Source organism: Clupea harengus, chromosome 8 (assembly GCF_900700415.2).
Source record: "Clupea harengus chromosome 8, Ch_v2.0.2, whole genome shotgun sequence".
NCBI lineage: Eukaryota > Metazoa > Chordata > Actinopteri > Clupeiformes > Clupeidae > Clupea > Clupea harengus.
Window position 1 is genome coordinate 27,714,487 of NC_045159.1, and position 20,000 is coordinate 27,734,486.

The 20,000-nt window shown below is 44.8% G+C and overlaps 1 protein-coding gene across 1 annotated transcript in view; it reads right to left on the reverse strand.

Annotated features, from left to right (window-relative positions):
• fgfr4 (fibroblast growth factor receptor 4) overlaps positions 1 to 390 on the reverse strand; it is a 16,369-nt gene extending 15,979 nt beyond the window's left edge. The window contains 1 exon segment of the mRNA XM_012820187.3: positions 1 to 390. This exon segment is cut by the window's left edge and continues 376 nt beyond it. The gene's annotated coding sequence lies outside the window, so the exon portion shown is untranslated.
• Positions 391 to 20,000: the final 19,610 nt, after the last annotated feature.

The following is a 20,000-nucleotide window of genomic DNA, read 5'->3' on the forward strand; positions in this document are numbered from 1 at the left end:
CAGACAATGTTTTCCACGAGAGTTTAAAACTAGCCCAAGTGGAACAGAAGTCGCCCGATGTAGTGCGACCTTAGCGTCTCTCCAAAGCGCCTCTGAGACTATGAATGGGGAACCTAAGAGCTAAACTGTGAGACCTAACGTTCACACGCACAGTCTACGATTCCGTTCTCTTGATCGCAAGCAGCTCCTGAATGGTTTGCCACAGCAAATGAGCTAAGTGCGTTTTAAAATCAGCCCGGCAAAGTCTCAGTTTGCAAGTCTCAGGATTCGTGGCAGTGTTCTGTTGCCAGTCGAACTCACAACTCACCGCTGTCGCTTCACAACAATGGACTAAAACGAGCGAGAGCACGGGGGAGGAGGGGTGGACAGGCTCCGAAACCCCCACCCCCCAAACAAATCCCTACACGCTGTCCTCGGCGCCCAATATAAAAGGTAGATACTACACAGACAACTTCATAGTACACCCGTGAGGTGCTTCAGTAAACGTCCAGAAAGACTGTGTTTTCACGTGGGGTTGCCTAGGTTATTGGTACTGACATATTCCGTGTTGAAAAGAGAATTAGCCTATTAATCTGAAAATACGCTACTGCTGGCGAAAGGGGAGTAACGTAAACAATGGCAATGCACCCATTACAAAGGCCAATTAATAAAACCTAATAATAAAACCACTCATATTTTACCCTTGTTGCCTCCAGTTTTATAGAACAGTAATAATTGCTTTGGCTCCAATAGTTGATTTTGATGTATATCAATCATACTTCTTGCCTCTAATTTGCAACCGGGTAAATTAGCGGGTTGCTTAAACAAACAAAGCATAAAGTTCTTTTCATACGCCTGCCTTTATAAGGTACTTGCGTACTGTATTCAATAGCTGTGAATTGCTCTGGCTCTTAATTGCGTCATTTAAATACAACTGTCATCAGTAATCCTTTTAGTTGCGCAGCATTATAACACGCCTTAATTGATAATGACAGTCACGTTTCCTATGTTCTTCTGGGTAATTAAGAAGAGACCAATTAAGAATGGTGTCAACATTTTGTTTTATTCTTGTCACCGGTACATATCAGGTAATGTAACTGTAGTCACATAGTTTCTTGGCTTTTGAGTGTGGTGGACCATCAAAAATGCTGCGTTCCCAATGCGTTTTCTCCGAGGGACAAATAGACAGAGAGAGAGAGAGAGGGAGGGAGGGAGGGAGGGAGAGGGAGAGAGACCGAGAAAGAGAGAGTTAGTTGAGTGCGTTCAGACCGACAGTGAGTCCGGTGTTTCTCTCCCGTGGGGCTTGAGCCCCCCTGCACCACTCCAGCCAGTAATTTTCTGCTTGGGCAGAGAGCACCTTTCATGCGCAGACAATGGTGTGAGAATATGGCTCCCATCCAAACACACGCGCGAGAGCAAGCGAGCGTTACCCTGGCTTTAATGGAAAGAGTTCGGTCTTAATCACGTCATGTCCGTACACTGCATTTCATAGGATTTAGAAAAATACTGTTAGTGTCCTTCACAGAGATAGCCACTCATGAAAACGTATGATATATTTATCTGAAAGGGAATTTGACCAGTAAAATAACCTTATATATTGATGTGAATTGTTCGATCCAATAGTCGTATCAAGCACAAAAATGGTCTTCCTTTCAGTTATTGCCCACTGTGATCACACCAACGCTACTCGGCCCACTCTATGTGGAGACAGCTGGCCCATAGTATGGCTAGCTGCTGACATCTTTCTCTCTCTTTCTCTCTCTCTCTCTCTCTCTCTCTCTCTCTTTCCCTGCTTGTGTGCTATGGCCCTGGCAAATAACTGCCTGTCTCCATCTTGACATTGGTGATCTGGAGCCCTCTCCAACAGGGGAGCATGTGTGCCAAATCTCTCCAGGACTTGTCCTTCACCAACTCTCTCTTTCTCTCTCTGTTTCTCTTTTTGTCTGTCTTTGTCTCTCTCTGTCCCACTCCCTCTCCCCTGTCCTCTTCTCTCCTCCACGATGTCCTTGAAAACCGTGGACATTCCACTCAACAATGGCTTAGGTCCCCCTCTCAAATACAACCAGAAACACTCTTTCAGACACACACACACACACACACACACACACACACGCACTGTAGTCTTCTCAAGGCAGAAGCAGATCAACAAACATCAGCCTCAGTTTTCAAAATCCCGACCCCCTCCCCTCCCCTCCAGACCCCCACCTCAGGCCCTTTGTCGGAGGCAGCTGAATCTGAATGCCCCATTAAAGCTTATTAGAAGGAACTCCTCCGTGTGCTGTTAATCCTCCTGCTCTTAGCCACTCTCCTGCTCAGGACCGGCACCTAGAGCTTTGCCACAGCTTTGCCACTGTAATTCCTAACGATATATGTATAATCTTACACCGTGCTTTTGTAAATCTTTGTTAGAAAGGGATCCGTATCTGTGCTACAGAGGGACAAATGTCAGAGTTTAGGGTGCTGTCCTCCCCTCACAAAGACACACAAAGATAAAATGATGGCTAAAACACCTTCAAACATTATACTATTATTAATAGCATTTTCCTTTGTCTGTGTCATCAGTGCCTCACAGGATGGAGTTGTAGCACAGCTCTGCACACCCCCACACGCCAAGTCAGCGTCTGTGAAGCGTGTGACATCTTACTCCTCTCTCCTTCAGCCTCACTCCTCCCAAATGCCCCAACGCCCCCTCACTGCTTGTCCTCCATGTTTTCTCAGAGGACTTCTTTTTTTTGGGGGGGGGGGGGGCTTTTATGGCTGTGACAGGTCAGGTTTTACAATGTATTTAGCGAAAGTCAAAGTACACAAATAAACGGCGTTGGCAAGGCAAGGGGAAGGCTGCTGAATGCCATAAAAGCAAGATAAGGGGCAGAATGTTTGTCCGGCAGGCAGTCATACTGGGAAATTGAGGTGTTAAACTCTTGTTAGATTTCCCACATCAGCCCCAGCTATGTTTGGAATCCACGCTCCGTAAATGTTCACTCTTCACAGCGTAGGGGATGGAGTTTCCTCCAGCACGCCCAGACTCTCCTTCTCCCTCTCCTTTTCCATGGAGCAAAACCTCGTCTCACCAGCTATCAGGATATGGCGGTGGATTGAGTGTTGGTCTTAATGTAATTGTGGCTGGTGTTGAGGTGTTGATGTAGTGTCATTACTGCCACCCACCCCACACTCCTCACCCCAGTGTTGTGTTAATGGACCACTAAAAAAGCATAGCCTCCTCTCTGATATGATTGTTGTTCAGATCGGAGACCACAGTATGTTGTTGTGCCAATGGGAGAGGATTTGTGGGGCTGTTACATTTATATCCCTTACACAAGGGTTCTGTTACACCTTTGTTACACCAGAGACCTCTCAGGATATATGTATATGTGTGCCTGACTGGGAGGGGGTGCATGAGAGAAAGATTTTACAGTATTGTTCAAATGTGTTCTGTGGGAACTTCAGTTGACACATGGAACTGCCCTTTAAGGACCCTTTCGGTTTTAAATGTAAGTTAGTTATTTTGTTTGCGTCATTATAGCTTTACGGTGCTTTGCTGGACTTGTGAAGAATTTATTCAAGGAAAAATACAAACTAATTTACCCCTTTGTCTCCCCTTTGTCTGAGACACACACACACACACACACACACACACACCACAACACTCCCTGTTTCTCTGATTACATTACTGATAGTCAGATTCCATTCCATTCCATCCCGCCTCCCTGACTAGGAGCCAAGCACCTTTGAAAAGAAAAAGTGTTTGATAGCAGTGATACTCACATACTTATGCTAATTACCAGGCTCTGTGTAACTGATGTGGGGGCTAGTTGGAGAAGCTGATAGCGGAGTGGCTATCAGTGGCCGGGTTGAGATGGGCTGTATGTGGCCGAGGCCCGAATAATCAGCCCCAGGGCCTTCTTTCTCTTGCAGAAGGGCCCAGAGAGTGGACAGGCAGCTACAGAGAAGCATGTGAATGTAAGGTGGGGCCGGCCACTCATTACTGACCCAATGCGAGGTGGCCCCCGGCCCCATTGTCCCCCAGCTTGGGTTGATTATTACCTAAAGCTGGACTGTTACAATGGAGACTGCAGAGGGTCTCTGCCTTTGTGATGTAAGCGCAGTTGTCCCTCTGCTGCCAAAACAACAGAAGAAGCTGAGAAAAGAGATAAGGAGAGAGAGAGGGAGGGAGAGAGAGAGAGAGAGAGAGAGAGAGAGAGAGGGCCAGAGAGAGAGAGAGAGAGACCCGATCACCCCACCCAAGTGTTTTCATAAAGATGGATATCATGCCGGCCACTGTTTTTACTTGTGCCCTCTCCCTTTCTTCTTTGATTTTCTTTCTCTCTTTCTTGTTAGGAGAGTCGTCACTGCCCCCGTGGCCACCGTGAACCCTCTTTGAACCCTGGGATTTGCCACTGGTTTGATTGAATGCGTTCATCATCTATTACGTGTGTGAAAGGCTGACTTTAAGGGTCAGTGTGTTTGTGTGAGGGGCTAGTCTCTTCTGTTACTTTTAAGTTAATGAGGCAAGCTCTCCTATGGCAACCTATGTGGTAGCATAGTAACACATACTCCCGTGGTCTGGTATGATCAGTCATTATATTCCCCCTCATGCTTGGTCAATGTTTTTTTTTTTTTAAAAGGAGGGATTTGAAAGTGTGAAAAAGTGAAACAATATCCTTTTGTATGCGTTTGTGTGTGTGTGTGTGTGTGTGTGTGTTTACATGTGTGTTGGACATTCTGTGTGTGTGTGTGTGTGTGTGCAGGGGAGGGTTTGAGTTAATTATTAGACCCTCCCCCGCACACACTCTAAAGAGTGTATTAGGCGAATAGAACATGTCATTAAGCTGACACCTCATTGTCTCCCAGTCATTGTTCTCACGGTGGCTTGTTTCACACCCTGTATCATTGCATGTTCTTGAAAACAAGAGGGGATTAATCGTTCACATGCTATCTCTATCTCGGTCTCTCTGTCTGTCCTTCCTCTTTCTCTCTGTTTCTCTTTCTCTCTCTCTATCAATTTATCACTCATTTTCGTACTCTTTCTACACCTCTCTCACTTCCATTCCGGTGTGTCTTTCGAGATAAAACACCCGCATCATACAACCTCTCTCTCTCTCACTTCAACCATGTCCTATTCCCTGTCCATGGTTCTACATTATTTGATTTTCGGTCCAATTGTTCCCCCGAAAACCTTTATTTAATCCACTCTCTCAAGGCCCCCCGTGAGATTCCCATGGATCTTATCTCCGTTAGAGGCATACTGTATGTTTTTTCTCAGTGACTCTTCACACAAGCACAAACTGTTCTCACTGCGCTGCTTCCCTGTTTGGATAACCAGAATGAGCTCTGTTCAGATCAAGGTCTTAAAAGGGAAGGACAAATAAATGTGAAAACGATTGGATCCAGAGCCCATTTCCGTGCGTAATTGCTCACGTCGGGGATATACACACAAACGGCTACATTCACAAGGCTGTTTCCCCTCACTTCCTTACAATGACCTGCGCCGTAGATTATTCTGAGCTACACAAACCACACGGCTGACACTGTGCACTCGGGCATATTTGCTTTTTTTGGGCCGGCAAAAGTATGGTGTTATGGTTTAATCACAGAGTGAGGTGCTTTTGAAGCTCCCGCCAAGGGCTCAGAGGGTCACTTCAAGAGTTTTTAATTAGTTGCCCAGTCCTTGTGGTTTCGTCAAATATGGACTTGTCTGATTTCCTTGGATCAGACATATATAATGTATTTTTCTTTAAAAGAAAGGAACCCCAAAAAACAAAACATGTAATTGTACTTGGAACTGTGAACTGTGTCTTCCTTCTCTCTTCCTGGTATCTCCAGTGATTCATGGATGAGTCTAATCATGGAAGGATATACTAGAAAAACCACCTGCCCCCCGAGCGCACACGTTAATACTCCCTACTTGTGAAATACTGCATCAGGTTGCCTCTCCATTAGACTGTTAGTATATTAGTTGTGCAGCATGACTACATGTTACCATGTACTTCTTTAGTTCATCTCTACTGCATGTTTTTTTCCAAAGCTGGGTGGGAGGGCTCCAAAGTGTGACGTCCCTGTTTGAAATGAAGGCGCGTCAGTGATGTGAAGTAGGTGGGGGTGCTTCTCCCTTTCTGCCCCCTTGACCCTCCTGCTGGGGTATCTCTCAGGCTCTAATCCACCCCGAGCTGCCCAAAGGCCCTCTCTCTGACGCTTATTAGATAAGCAGAGGTGGAATCCTGCACCGCATTGTTTGGGATGATTAAGAGGATCTCGGAGGATCTCAGGGGCTTTTGAGCAGAGGAGAGCTCAGCTATGTCTATCTCCCTTTCATTCTTTCTCTTCTTTCTCTCTCTCTGTTCCTCCTTTTCTCTCGGCGCGTCTTTCTCTTTTTTTTCTCTCTTTTTCTCCCTTCAGTCTCTTCTGCTCCTCTCCTCTCATTTCATTGCATTGTGGCGGGTCACAGAAGGCCTTTCTTATGAAGAGAGAATGAAGTGTAAACGACAAGATATCTGTGTAGAGGGCTCATCATCTCATCTCATCTCATCTCATCTCATCTCGGTGTAACTTTCTGTGTTGTTGGCCGGTGAAGAGGGCATTTAGCATTTCTTTTTCTCATTGTTTGAGATTCTCTCTCTCTCTCTCTCTCTCTCTCTGCTTCTCTCACTCCCCCCCCCCCCCCCCCCTCTCTCTCTCTCTCTCGATTACTCTCTCGATTAGTCTCTCTGCCTCTGCCTTCATTATGGACCCCTCAGTTTTACAACTGCAAATAGTTCAAAATCTGCTCTCACCTCTGAAAAAGTTGGTCATGTTTACACCCTAAACGCGGCCACGCGAACAACAAACACTCAGAGTGAGGCCTGAGTGAGTGCTGTGTTTTGTAATCAGGAAAAAAATCATTTCTACCAACACATGCGCACCTTAAAGTTCTTGGTATTGCAGTCTACAAACATTTCTCAGATAAACAGTACATTCATTCACAAAGAATCCATGGCGGCCTGTCTGAGTTGTAAAGGTGATACTACAAGGGAATCTTCATAGAGACCGCCTGACAAACATTATCCATCAGCGACAACCTCCATAAGAGGTCGTGCATGATACAAGTTCGTAAGACAATCAGGAACGCTGGAAACGGCCCTGGAAATGTCAACAGTAATGCCACAGAAGCAGGTTTCACCATGTACAGAACTGAACAGGTCCTGGATATGTTTGACTTTTACCATTTCAGGTGTGAGAGATCCTGGGTCCAACTCCTGGACGAGCCCCTCCAATTTCAGATGAAGTGAGATTTGAGCAAACAGAGTAGTCAGCTCAGGGACCTCTTGCAGGAGCACTCCATAAACCCAAATTAGGTATTGCCTGATCAAACACACTGCATAGGTGTGAGCATATTTGTGCAAAACATGTCAAAATTTTGCTAATTCACCTTCCTCCCTCTTTGGATAAGAAAAGGAAAATTGGAGTGGAAGGCAAAGCAGGTTTTTGTCCGGAAGATTTTTCGTTTTGTGATTTTAGTCACGTTGTTGACAAGAATGACAATGGCGGTTGAGGACGGTTTTAGGGAAAGAAGGGTGTGTGTGTGTGTGTGCGTGTGTGTGTGTGTGTGTGTGTGTGTGTGTGTGTGTGTGTGTGTGTGTGTGTGTGTGTGTGTGTGTGTGTGTGTGTGTGGTGAGGGGTTAAGCAGGTCCCACCTGCATCAGGGTTTGTGTTTCTCTTTCAGCTGGTTTATGTTCAGCTTCACTTAAAATGGCATCCACTTCAGCATCGAGAGATTCACACGTTCTGTAAAAAATATCGTCACCTTCCTAAAATAATTGCCTAAGTCTACATTTTTTCAGGTTGTTCAGAAAACACAAAAAACGTAACCAAATATTTTATATATGATATTTATTGATAATTTCACTCAAAAAGGTTAAGACAAAAGATGACTTTTGAAATACTAATAACAATGTATGTCAATTATGTAACACAAGAGGACTAAATGACGTAGGCCTTTGTGACTTAAGCAATTTTAAACCTTCAACTCTGTCAACAATAAAGCTTTTAAAATGGCCTAAGTCATCTTGAAAAGCTTGTAAAATTGCCTTAGTCATCTTGTCTTTTGAATTAGGCAAAATAAAAATGCCATTTTCGTCAAAAAAATATTTTAGGAAGATGACGATATGTTGAATACACACACACACACTGAGACACAAAGACATACACACATATAGGCACACAGATACAAATATACATACAGACTCTCTCACACACACAATACATGTATTTACATGTATTCATACTGTATTATTTATTATTAAATATATTTAGAATTATGCACAAATTACTGTACACATATACATTGTGTCCAGAGTGAAATGCAGGCCTTGAATCTCAACGGCACAGTGAATATTAAACACTGAGGCCATTCTCACTTTACTGGAGAGATCTCTAGTCTGTCTCACCGTCACGGATAGCTTTAATTTATGCCTTCCTTGCACACCACAAAACTCCTTTGGCAGTTCTATACCGAAGCGTGAACAATATTAGCCCACTGTATTGTGTGCCTAGATGGCACCTTGAATTTGAGGCCCGCTCATCTACCGTTACCATGTCAGACCATCATAAAGATTCCCCACCAGCTCTCTCTAAATAGCCATCAGCCCCCAACCTCGACCCCCTTCTCCCTCTCTTTCTCTCTCTCTCTCTCTCTCTGATGAGTTTTCTGCTCTCTCTCTCTCTCTCTCTCTCTCTCTCTCTCTCTCTGTCTGCCTCTCTCTTTTTGTTCCCGTTGTCCACATCTGTGCCTGATTAGCACAACAATGGGCTTCTTGCATTAATGAGCCGCTCCTTGCAGACGGGGGTCCGGGGACCCTGGCCCTCCCCGGGTCCTTTCATGGGGTCCATTCACTCTCAATGTCAATGTGCATCTCCAGGCCTGCCTGGCGTGCAGGAGAACAAAGATGTTTGGCTGTTTGCTACTGGACACATTGTGTAGGAAAGCATTTGTAGTTTGTGTTACAATTTAATAACTGTTTTAATGGAAAACTATATTGAATAAATATGTAACTTTGACGTTAGAGTGATTATTTGTGGCATTGAGTTTTTTTTTTTCAATTGAACATTTTAAACCAGTGCGGACCATGTGACTGTGCTGACCTAAAGCAAATAAAGCTAAGTTTGAAAGAAGAGCATGTGAGAGTGTGGTGTTTCAGCTCAACCAGTCAATTCAAAGTGTATGTGTCACGTGAAATGGCTTTGGACTGTAGTTTATCTTAAACACACTCATAGAAGTTTCAGTAGAGCGGTAAGGACACCATTTTCCATAAATATCACTAAGTCGCCACTGATAGTTGTTGTTGCGGTGTGATTTTCAACAACGTGTAAACCAAACAGATGCCATTCAAGTTGTCATCGTACAGATGGTCTTGGGGTACTTTGACAGGTGTTTGACAGAAAGCAATCTCTATAGAAGCCTTCACGAGTGCCCCAGTGTTCCATAGCTGAGTGAGGGGTTTAGCCACCTCTTAAGCACCTCTTAACATGGCTCTATGGCTCTAAGACATACAGTGCTATATGTTAAAGCGACGGTGGAGACCGGAGAGTGTCTTAGGCCAACATGACCTCAGTTCGCACAAAGCAAAGCCTTCAGAAAAGCACTAAGAATGGCCTTCAGAAAAGCACCAAGAATGGCCTTGTGATCTTCACCAACCTAGGCGATGAGGGTGAGAAACTGTCAGATTGACATTCCAGTTGTAATTGACACTCTGGCAGGGTAAGGGTGAACCTTGTGTTTTTCTGTATGTGTGTGTGTGTGTGTGTGTGGCAGGATTAGGCTTAGTGAGGAAGAGCTGCTTTTGCATAACTTTAGGCCGTAAATGAACTGGATAGCACATTTAACAACAGGAGAGTAACTATTTACTCATTTCGATCATTTCAGAGATTGTGCAGCTCAAGTATTTTAACTTGAATCTCACTTCTACATTTCAAGTTAGATAAATATTTTCAATGAACACCTTATTCCTGAAGAATTAAACACCTACAGAACAACAGTCCTTAACATACTTGTACAATGGTCACGGTAACACAAAGAACACGACAGGCCTGATGGCCATGATGAGCTTGTCCATGTTAAAGTAGCCCTGTATCACCAACAGAGAAGGTGTACATGTAAAGCTTGTTGACCGGCCTTCATGGTGCTATATATAGAACAGACAAAGACACAACCACAGGCACAGACAGAAAGACAGGCAGACACACACAAACTGTCAGACAAGCAGTCCTCGGCTGTCAATCAATCAACTGTCAAGTTTCTGGTTTATGTCTTTGGAGAATAATGCCCTAATAGCCCTTGTCACCTCCACCCCTTCTACTCTCCCAACACTCACACACACACTCTCACACACACACACACACACACACACACACACACACACACACACACACACACACACACACACACACACACACACACACACACACACACACTCAATGTTCTGGTGCAACTATACCACTCTCTCACACACACACACACACACACACACGCACACACTCTCTCACACACACACACACACACACACACACACACACACACACACTCTCTCTCACACACACACACACACACACACACACACACACACTCTCACACACACACACACACACACACACACACACACACACACACACACACACACACACACACTCACACACACACTCTTACACACACACTCACACACACACTCTCTCACACACACACACACACACACACACACACACTCTCACACACACACACACACACTCACACACACACTCTCACACACACACACACACACACACACACACACACACACACACACACACACACACACACACACACACACACACACACACACAAACACACACACACACACACACACACGCACATAAAAAAACGTTCCCCTCACACTGAATGGTCAATTAATCCAATGGCGGGGAGTGTTTATGGCTCTGCCTAAATGAATTGCGGGGCCTCCCTGTTGTCTTCCCCTCCTCCTGTAGACCTCATAAAAAAATGAAAACAGCTCAACGGCGGCGTTTGCTGATTTGCAGCGTGGCGCTCTGTGTGGTCCAGCCCACGGGGAAGGGCGGGGGGGGGGGGGGGGAGGAGGAGGGGAGTTGTTTTGAGGGGGGAGGGGGGGGCTTGGTTTATGAGCTGCTGTGGTCGACAGGCGTTAAACTGAACAATTAGGTGCTGCTACGTTGTCGCTCTCCTGGCTTTATGGCGCTGCTTTTGGGGGGCTGCTGGTGAGAACTTTGGGCGTTGGGGCGTTGGGGTGGTGAAAGCGCTTTCTTTCCACTCCTCAAGCTCCTCATCCCTGTTCTCCTACTCGCTGCGCTCACTCACCTCCATCTTCTGTTCTTAACTTGCACTTCAGCAGTTACATTCCTGCACTTCTTTTCCCTTTTTTCTAGGTCGTTGTTTTTCTAATTCTCATGTAAAGTAGTATTTATTGTTACACCATGCTTTTTATTGCTCTTAGCTAGACTGTTCTCTCCCTTGTACGTCGCTTTGGACAAAAGCGTCTGCTAAATGACTAAATGTAAATGTAAATGTATTTCTATCCAATGGCGTCCATCACAAGTTTTCACAAGCTGACCTCTGTCAGCTTACCGCATTGATGCCATTTTTACCCCCACAGAATCTCACAGTTTTCCTCACCAGGCATGTTTGCATTACTGTTGTGTCCACTTCCCTCTCTAATTGACATTGTTTTCATAGCCTATGTTTGTTCTAAGCTGCTATATTAAGCAGTCAGTAAACTAGTAAATACCTGTCAACTCTCAACTTTATGTGAAATGTCTGTCAGCTATCCCAACCACAACCTTACGCAACTCTCACCTCACACGAACCCCCAAACATACCCTAGCAAATTACAGCACCTCACCCTAACTCTATACTAAGCCTATTTATTTTTGCCATCATAGGAGTCAACACAAAAAATTACGGACCAAAAATCTCCACCTAATCTGCTCATGGGGCAGGATAGTAGTAATAGTAAGTAAGTAATACAGAACCAGTATGGTAAACATCATGATCATCACCTTCATCAACAACAAACAAAATGCACGGCTATTATTAGACCTACTAAGAACTGAAAAAAGTACCAATTATGAAAAGCAATTTGCAGTAATTTGTAATGCAATCTCCTTAGAATGCATAGAACTTATTAACAAGAAAACATTGCTAGCCTGTCATCAGTACACAAGGTCTTTTGGGTCTTGCCTGAACAAACACACAGCATAGGTGTGAGCATATTTGCGAAAAACATGTAAAAATTGAGCTAATTCGCCTTCCTCCCTCTCTGGATACGAAATGAAAATGGGAGTGGAAGGGAAAGCAGGTTTTTGTCAGGAAGATGTTTCGTTTAGTGATTTCAGTCATGTTGTTGACAAGAATGACAATGGCGGTTGAGGACGGTTTTAGGGAAGGACGTGTGTGTGTGTGTGTGTTTGTGTGTGTGTGTGTGTGTGTGTGTGTGTGTGTGTGTGTGTGTGAGTGTGAGTGTGTGTGTGTGTTGGGGGGTTAAGCAGGTCCCACCTGCATCAGGGTTTGGGTTTCTCTTTCAGCTGTTGTATGTTCAGCTTCACTTAAAATGGCATCCACTTCAGCATGGAATGAGATTCACATGTAAAACAGTATGTTTGAATACACACACACTGAGACACAAAGACGTATTATTATTATTATAAGAATGATTAGGCCTATAAGGACTGAAAACAAGTACCAATTCAGAGAACAGTTATTTCTGATGCAATCGCCTCATGCACGGAACGTATTAACAAGAAAACGTTGCTTGCCTGTCATCAGCTCACTTGAGTTCACTCAGGACAAGTGAGGACCTTCCCTAAAATTGTTCAGGTGAAAAGGGTTGTAAAAGTGTCCTGGGCTGTGGTTACATCATGATTTATGTACAAACTCCTAACCCTGTGGATCTGGTAAGCATACATTAGTATTTGCCCCCCAGCTCACAGACAGACTCCGAGAGACAAAGACAGAGAGAATAAATTATAGGCCTCTAATGAGCTTAGCACGGAGTGTCAGAGGATAATACCATCTAATTGGATGTATCAGCGAGTTGAATCATGGGGGCGGGCAAATTGGGGTAGGAATGTGGACTGTTATCAAAGCAGAATCTGACTTTACTCTTTAAATCCCCCTAAGCGCAGACGGGGCCATATCTGTGACCCCCAGAAGGAAGAAAGATGGCTTCAGTGCTGACAGGGTCAGTGAGTGTGTATGCATGAGAGCAAGACAGTAAAAGTGTCTATGAGTAAAAGTACATTCACATCTTGTTATTTGTGGGTAGGTGTGTTTTCTAAGTCTGAAGAAACATATGTGTGTGTAAGTGTGTATGTGTTTTTGTTGTAGGTATTGTGTTGTGTGAGCAGGGGGGGGGGGGGGGGTGATGGGGGGGGGGGGGGGGGTATTGGGTGTCTGTTTTGAGTTGAGTGTAAGTGTATAGTCATTTTCTCATATGACCTCAGGACAATGTCCGGAGTTGCCCTTACACACATGTAGCAACTGGAGACTGTGTGTATCAGACACCTCCTCATTTTAAGAATGTACTCTGTTTGGTTTACCACAAGATCACATTACACATAAACGACACAGGAGAGAGACAAACCCTTGGGAGTTCCTGGCTTGTGGTTACCGGGTTACAGAACCAAACAGTTCGTAAGCTACCTAGGCATAGCAAAACGTAGCCGACTACCAGCAGCAGGTTTGCAATTGTGAACGTTTTCTTGCTACCCTAATATTAACAACTAGCTAGCTAGCTAGCTACCTAGCTAATGAACACACAACTACGTGTCTCTTGAATTGCATTGAATCACATTTGAATTCATGAAAAAAGTATTGCTTTTCAGTTCAGCTAGTGTTATGGACGATGAAGAACCCTGAACGTTATTGCAGCCAGGCTGCGTTGTCTAGAGGCTTTTAATATTTAATAGCTGAGAAAACCAATTCATCCGCATCTTTAAACAAAACAAATTGAATGGAAATAAACCTAGCCACTATCCTGCACACTAGCCCTACTGGGACATCCATGTGGAACCATGTGTGGATGGGTGTGTGTGTGTCAGGGTGGCCTCAGAGAGTGGTTACTCACCTAGTGGCTTGGTTGCACTCCCTGCCCAGTGGCTCTGCACACCTGGTCCTCGTTCAGCTCAAGCGTTGGTCCATGTGTAGTTCAAGTTTTCTTTATTTGGTGGGCGTAAATCCAAAAGGAATGCAAATAGGCGTCCGTCTGCTACAGGTTTTCTCCCCAGGACACACGTGGCAACAATCTCAAGGGACACAATAGGCCTCTTCTCCCACAGAGGGCCTAACCTAATTGTGCACCATGATGCCTGGGCAGGTGTGCTTTTACCAATTAGCCACAGGTCACTGAAGGTCACTCACATCACTGAAGCCCCACTTGTAAGTCAATGCTTTCACCACCATGTGCCATAACCTATCCTAACACCCCCCACCCCCAAACAAAAAAAAAACACAAATGGCAAACACCACCTATTATTTTCTCATTTTATACTTTTTCAAAAACTATTTAAACTCTTTTCTTCACTATATATACAAATATATATATGTTCCTTAAAACAGAATTAAAACAAAACATTCCCTTTGGGCATCCCCAAACTAAATGTGGGAAACTTTAATTACACACACACACAGCAGTGCCACACACTCAAATGCCTCAGGTTCCTCCAGGGACCCAAGAGCTCAGATCAACCTTTTCACCGGCAGGATGATTTTGGATGTCCAGGCCAAGGGGCTGGGACACAAAGCTCTAGCAGGCTCTCTTAACAGGTAGTCAGGGAGAAACCAATAGGAAGTAAGTCCACCACACCATTCCCTTTCCCTACCCCCTCAAAGGGGCTGACATCTGGCCTCTGTACCCAAGAACTGTACCCCAGCTGTATGGCACCTTCCTGCCCGTTTGCAGAACACTGTAAATCTGTAAATGAAAAGCATCGTTTGGCTCATCCTGAGCCCAATGATCCTCTTGTGGACCACTGAATACTGGCAAAGAAGTGGATGGCATCTCTGAATAACCATCTAAAGCTGTAAGGCCAGGTGCCAAGAGATATATCATATCCTGACCCTTCACCAGGAGGTCTCCACATGTCAGCTGTGACGCACTTATCAGCGCATCTTCAGAGACATCTTCAGAGACATCTTCAGAGACATCTTCAAAGACATCTTCAGAGACATCTTCAAAGACATCTTCAGAGACATCCTCAGAGACATCTTCAGAGACATCTTCAGAGACATCTTCAGAGACATCTCAACCTCCACTTCACTGCACACAACACCCAAAAGAGGTCTGCTATGGCTACATCAGGTTCTACTTATGCAACTGCAAAAACTCACACAAACCTGCACAGGAGTTACAGGTTGGGATTCCACAAAGGCTTTTGGGAATGTTGAAGGGGCCATAGATGCCATCCCCAACTCAGAGCAATCCTCACTAGGTGTCTCTAATCCAAGCTAGAGTGTGGATCGGCCAAATTTTTCTGTCCGAGCCCGGCCCGCGTCCGACAGAGTAGTGCCCGAGCCCGGCCCGAGCCCGACACGAGTCAATGTCTCAACTGCTCATACTAATGACACATTTACGTACATTTTTTATGAATAACCTGCCTTTATTAAACTCGGGCAACAACAGATAAATGCACTCGCTCATACAAACAAGCGCTGTTAAATGCACAAGCGCACACAAGAGGGCCAATAAGCATATTGAAATTAAATAATTCACATTGCAAGAACGGAATGAATTAGCCTACACATTACAAACGCCAGGCATCTGCTAGGCCTAAATAAAACTCACGTTATATGCTACACCAGAGGAGGCACAACAAACAAGTCTTACCATTGAAGATATTTTTTTTTCTTGAAAACTTTAAGTGCACGGCAACGTTCGTTAACCATCGAGGTTTAATCCATGTTGTTGTGGAGAAAGCATCAATCATATTTCATTAAAACTTCACACTTCTTACATTGGACATATCGAAAAACGCATCGACTACTAAGCAGAAATATCTCCATACAGTAGATTTCCCTTCGTTTAGTATCGTTTTAAACTCTCCAGGGGATGACATCCATGATGCCAGTTTGCCGCCTGTAATCGCGTTGTCACAGCTAGGACATAAACAAATTCCCGCCACAGGAAGAAGGCTGCTATCCTAAATGTGACTTATTTTATTCTCAAAAACAAACTTCTGCATCATGTGAAGCAGACACGTTGACTTCAGCCCGACCCGAGCCCGAGTATAATTTCTAAATATTTGGCCGAACCCGGCCCTGGCCTGCATCTCTGCATCTCTGGCGTGCTCCGCGATCTTATCAGGAATTCCAGAAGAGAGTAAAAGAGAGAGATAACCAGAGCTGGCCTCTAAATGCCTTCTAGCGCTTCTACACCGTAGTGAAGTGCCACTTCAAACATGTTCTCTTTGGGTCATTTCATCAGCTTAAACCGAGGGACCCCAACGAATTCAAATATCCCAAATGCCAGTGTACCAATAGAACAGCTGATCACACTCAGCACAGGTCTGTACTCTGAAGAACCTTCACACAAAGAGAAACCCAATCACTAGTCCCCCAAGCGTTGGTCAGACAAATGACTAAGACTAATAGCATCTATCTACTCTGAAAAGTAAGAAGATAGGTCACCACGAACATGCCCTAGACACCAGACCTGGCCACAGCTACCACAACATTGATAGACAGACCACACATGATGTCTACACAGCACTGTTATGTGGACAGAATCAACATTCAGTGGCCTAGGATATCTATTACGTGGACAGAATTTCTTTTGTCTATAAAAATGAGTTTATTCAGCATTTTGTCCACAAAATGAAAAGCACGGCAGTCAATTCAGTGCATGATATAAATCTTCCATTTTGTTGCACATTCTTATATGCATGTATGTGCATAAAATAATGTGCTCCCTTCACTATTTTGTGGACACAATACTAAGTCAGTTGTGTTTTTCGTGGACAAAAAGCATTAAGGTGTGATAAATGAATGCCTGTCGTTGCACAGGATGCATTCCGTATATGAAATAAGGTCTTTTAAACTTGGACATCGCACAAACTTTGTACTAGGGAGCTGGCAGGGTAAGGTCCGTTAAATGTCCGGTCTAACTAATGTGGACAGTTGTGTTCTCACATACAGCCCCTCAGCTAATGTCAAGACAAGTTCAGGTTTACAGTGCATGTCTGAAAACATCTTGTGTGTGGTGTGTGTATTAGTCTCTGTGCTTTAGGGAGTGTGTGTCTGTTGCACAAGCCTTTAGTGTCTGTGTGTGAGAGTGTATGACTTGTTCCGTCATTTTATTGTGATTGAGTGTATGTTGAGTGTGAATATTGTGTGAGACTGCTTGAGAGAGAAAGAGAGTGAGTGTATGTGTGTATTGCATGTGTGTGTGTGTGTGTGTGTGTGTGTGTGTGTATGAGAGGGCTGTCAGGGTGAGGGGAAGAGAACTAATATGAGGCAGGTGGCCTGAGGTTTTTTTTTTTGGGGGGGGGGGGGGGGTCAGGAGGGGGGGTCATCAAGGTGAGTGTTCCTTAGGGACCTGTGGGGTCAGAGGTGGGATAGAGTAGGAGGGTCTGAACCACATTCCCATACATATCTCTCTCTCTCCCTTTCTCTCTCTCTCTCTCTCCCTTTCTCTCTGCCATTCTGTATTCCTCCCCTCCCTTCTCTTCCTCACACTTTCTCTTTCTCACCCTTTTTCTCTCACACATATGCACACACACACTTTTAACATATTTAAGTCAATCTGGCTCACACTCTCTTTCTGTTTACCTCTCTCTCTCTCTCTCTTTAGTTCTTTCCTGTCTTTCTTCATAGATCTCAGTTTTGGAACTCACTGTGACAACTTCAGACAACTTCCGTCTGAGCACAGCAGGTCAGTCTCTCTCTCTCTCTCTCTTTCTCTTTCTCTTTCTCTCTGGCAGATAGGAGCTAAGAGTATGTGAGTGTATGATTTGTTGATGAGACCCCACAGTTTTTATTCTGTGAAAGACCCTCTCTCTTTCTCTCTCTCTGTTTCTCTCTCTCCCTCCCTCCCTCTCTCTCTCTCTCTCTCTCTCTCTCTATCTCTCTCTCTCCCCCTCTCTCTCTCTCTTTCTCTCATTCTCTTTCTCTCATTCTCGCTCTCTCCCTCACTCTCTTTCTCTCTTTCTCTCTCTCTCTTTCTCTCATTCTCGCTCTGTCCACTGCACGTGTATCTGTCATAGCAAAATCAAAAACAATTTTAATAACAGCAAAGAAGCACCTGTCATAAAGGTTCAGGACAGACAGACAGACAGACACACACACACAAGTGTAGTTTATGGAGTAAATAAATACAATATCAACACCTGTGCATGTGTGTATGAGTAGATGCAGATGTATCATTCATGAATCCAGTTCTGTATATTTATAGTGTATTTAAGTAAAGCTGACCTCACATCAGGCACTGTGCTTGAAGTCTTAAAAACTCAGCTGATATTGTCTGTGTCGTGTGAAGTTGTTCTTCTGTCACACACGCATTGCATCACAATACGTATGTAAATGTTAGGTCCGAGCAAATTTGGTTGCAGGAGGCCTCCGCAGAAGAATTTGTTTGGGGTTGGAATAGTTCTATCTCTGCCGGGTCATCTTCACCCTTTATTTGGAAGTGCTGGGGTGCACTGAGGCGGCAGGCAGGCAGGCGGTCCTGCTTGTGCAGTTGTTTGCTTGCTGTCTTGCTTGTGTTGTTTTGCCAGCCACGCGTCAGCTTCCGCCCATGTTTCACTCACGCATGCCGCCCGGTAAGTGATTCCAGGTTTCGCACAGTGCTGTGATGCACTCGCCTCAATCGGAGCATTCTCCACCATGTGCTGACACCACACACACACACACACACACACACACACACACACACACACACACACACACACACACACACACATATGCAAACACTCTTATGTGCACATATGCAAACACACATATGCACAGACCATCATTGTCGAATAACTGTGTGTGGCGGTGATAGTGTGTTTATGTGTCTATGTGTGTGTATGCGTCCGTGTGTGCATCTGTGTATGCGTCTGTGTGTGCGCCTGTGTGTGTGTATTTACGTATGTGTGTTCACGGCACCCGTTTTCCCCTCCAATTATAGGAATTACGTACAATTATGTCCATTAATTATCTGTGAAATTGCTCTAAAAAGGCCCAGTTCATACAGAAGAGTCTTGGAGGGAGTGAGAGAGAGAGAGAGAGAGAGTGAGAGAATGAGAGAGAGAGAGAGAGAGCGGAACACAGCTGGCGTGTCAGGCTTCGGTTATGTTGTGTTTGGAAGCTTCTGGAAGGGCGAGTGCTTCCGGACACACTCACCAGCAGAGAGAGGAAACACACGCGGGCCGTTTGCGGCCGAGGTGATGGCAGCTGTGTGTTTCACATCCTCGTGGACGTTGGAAAAGACGATGGACACACGAACGGTCAACCATCGAGCGCAGCGGCGTTGCAGCTCCCTTCCAGACAAATGAAGTGGCGGCCGCTTGAAACTGACGTCGAAATAAAAGAGAGGAAAAGGATGCAGGAGGCTTTGTGGCTCTGGGAAAATAACATGCCCAGAAAAGATGTATTTTCTCCTCCACAGATGCGCTGTATTTATATGTTTCATGTTCTAAATATACTCACACACTGGGACATGGGAGGTGACTTGTGGGTTTTGGAAGTGTAATTTCTTTCATATAAATATTTCATTTTTCATTCAGTTCCTCTTTTCTGCCTTGAAGCTCGAGTCTAACCACAGTCACATTTGCTTGAAATAGGAGCACGACCCAGGGCTCCTCTGATGCTGGAGAAAAACAAGTGGACGGGAAGGAAGTGCTGAATGAAGCGATGGAGAGAGGGAAAAGAGAGATGGAAGGATGGTTTTAAAGAAGTGGGAAAGATCTGTGTCCTCTGTAGGTAACAGAGGTAAGGGGGTGGCCCAAGTGGGAGTCTCTCTCTGTCTCTCTGTCTCTCTCTCTCTCTGTCTCTCTCTCTCTCTCTG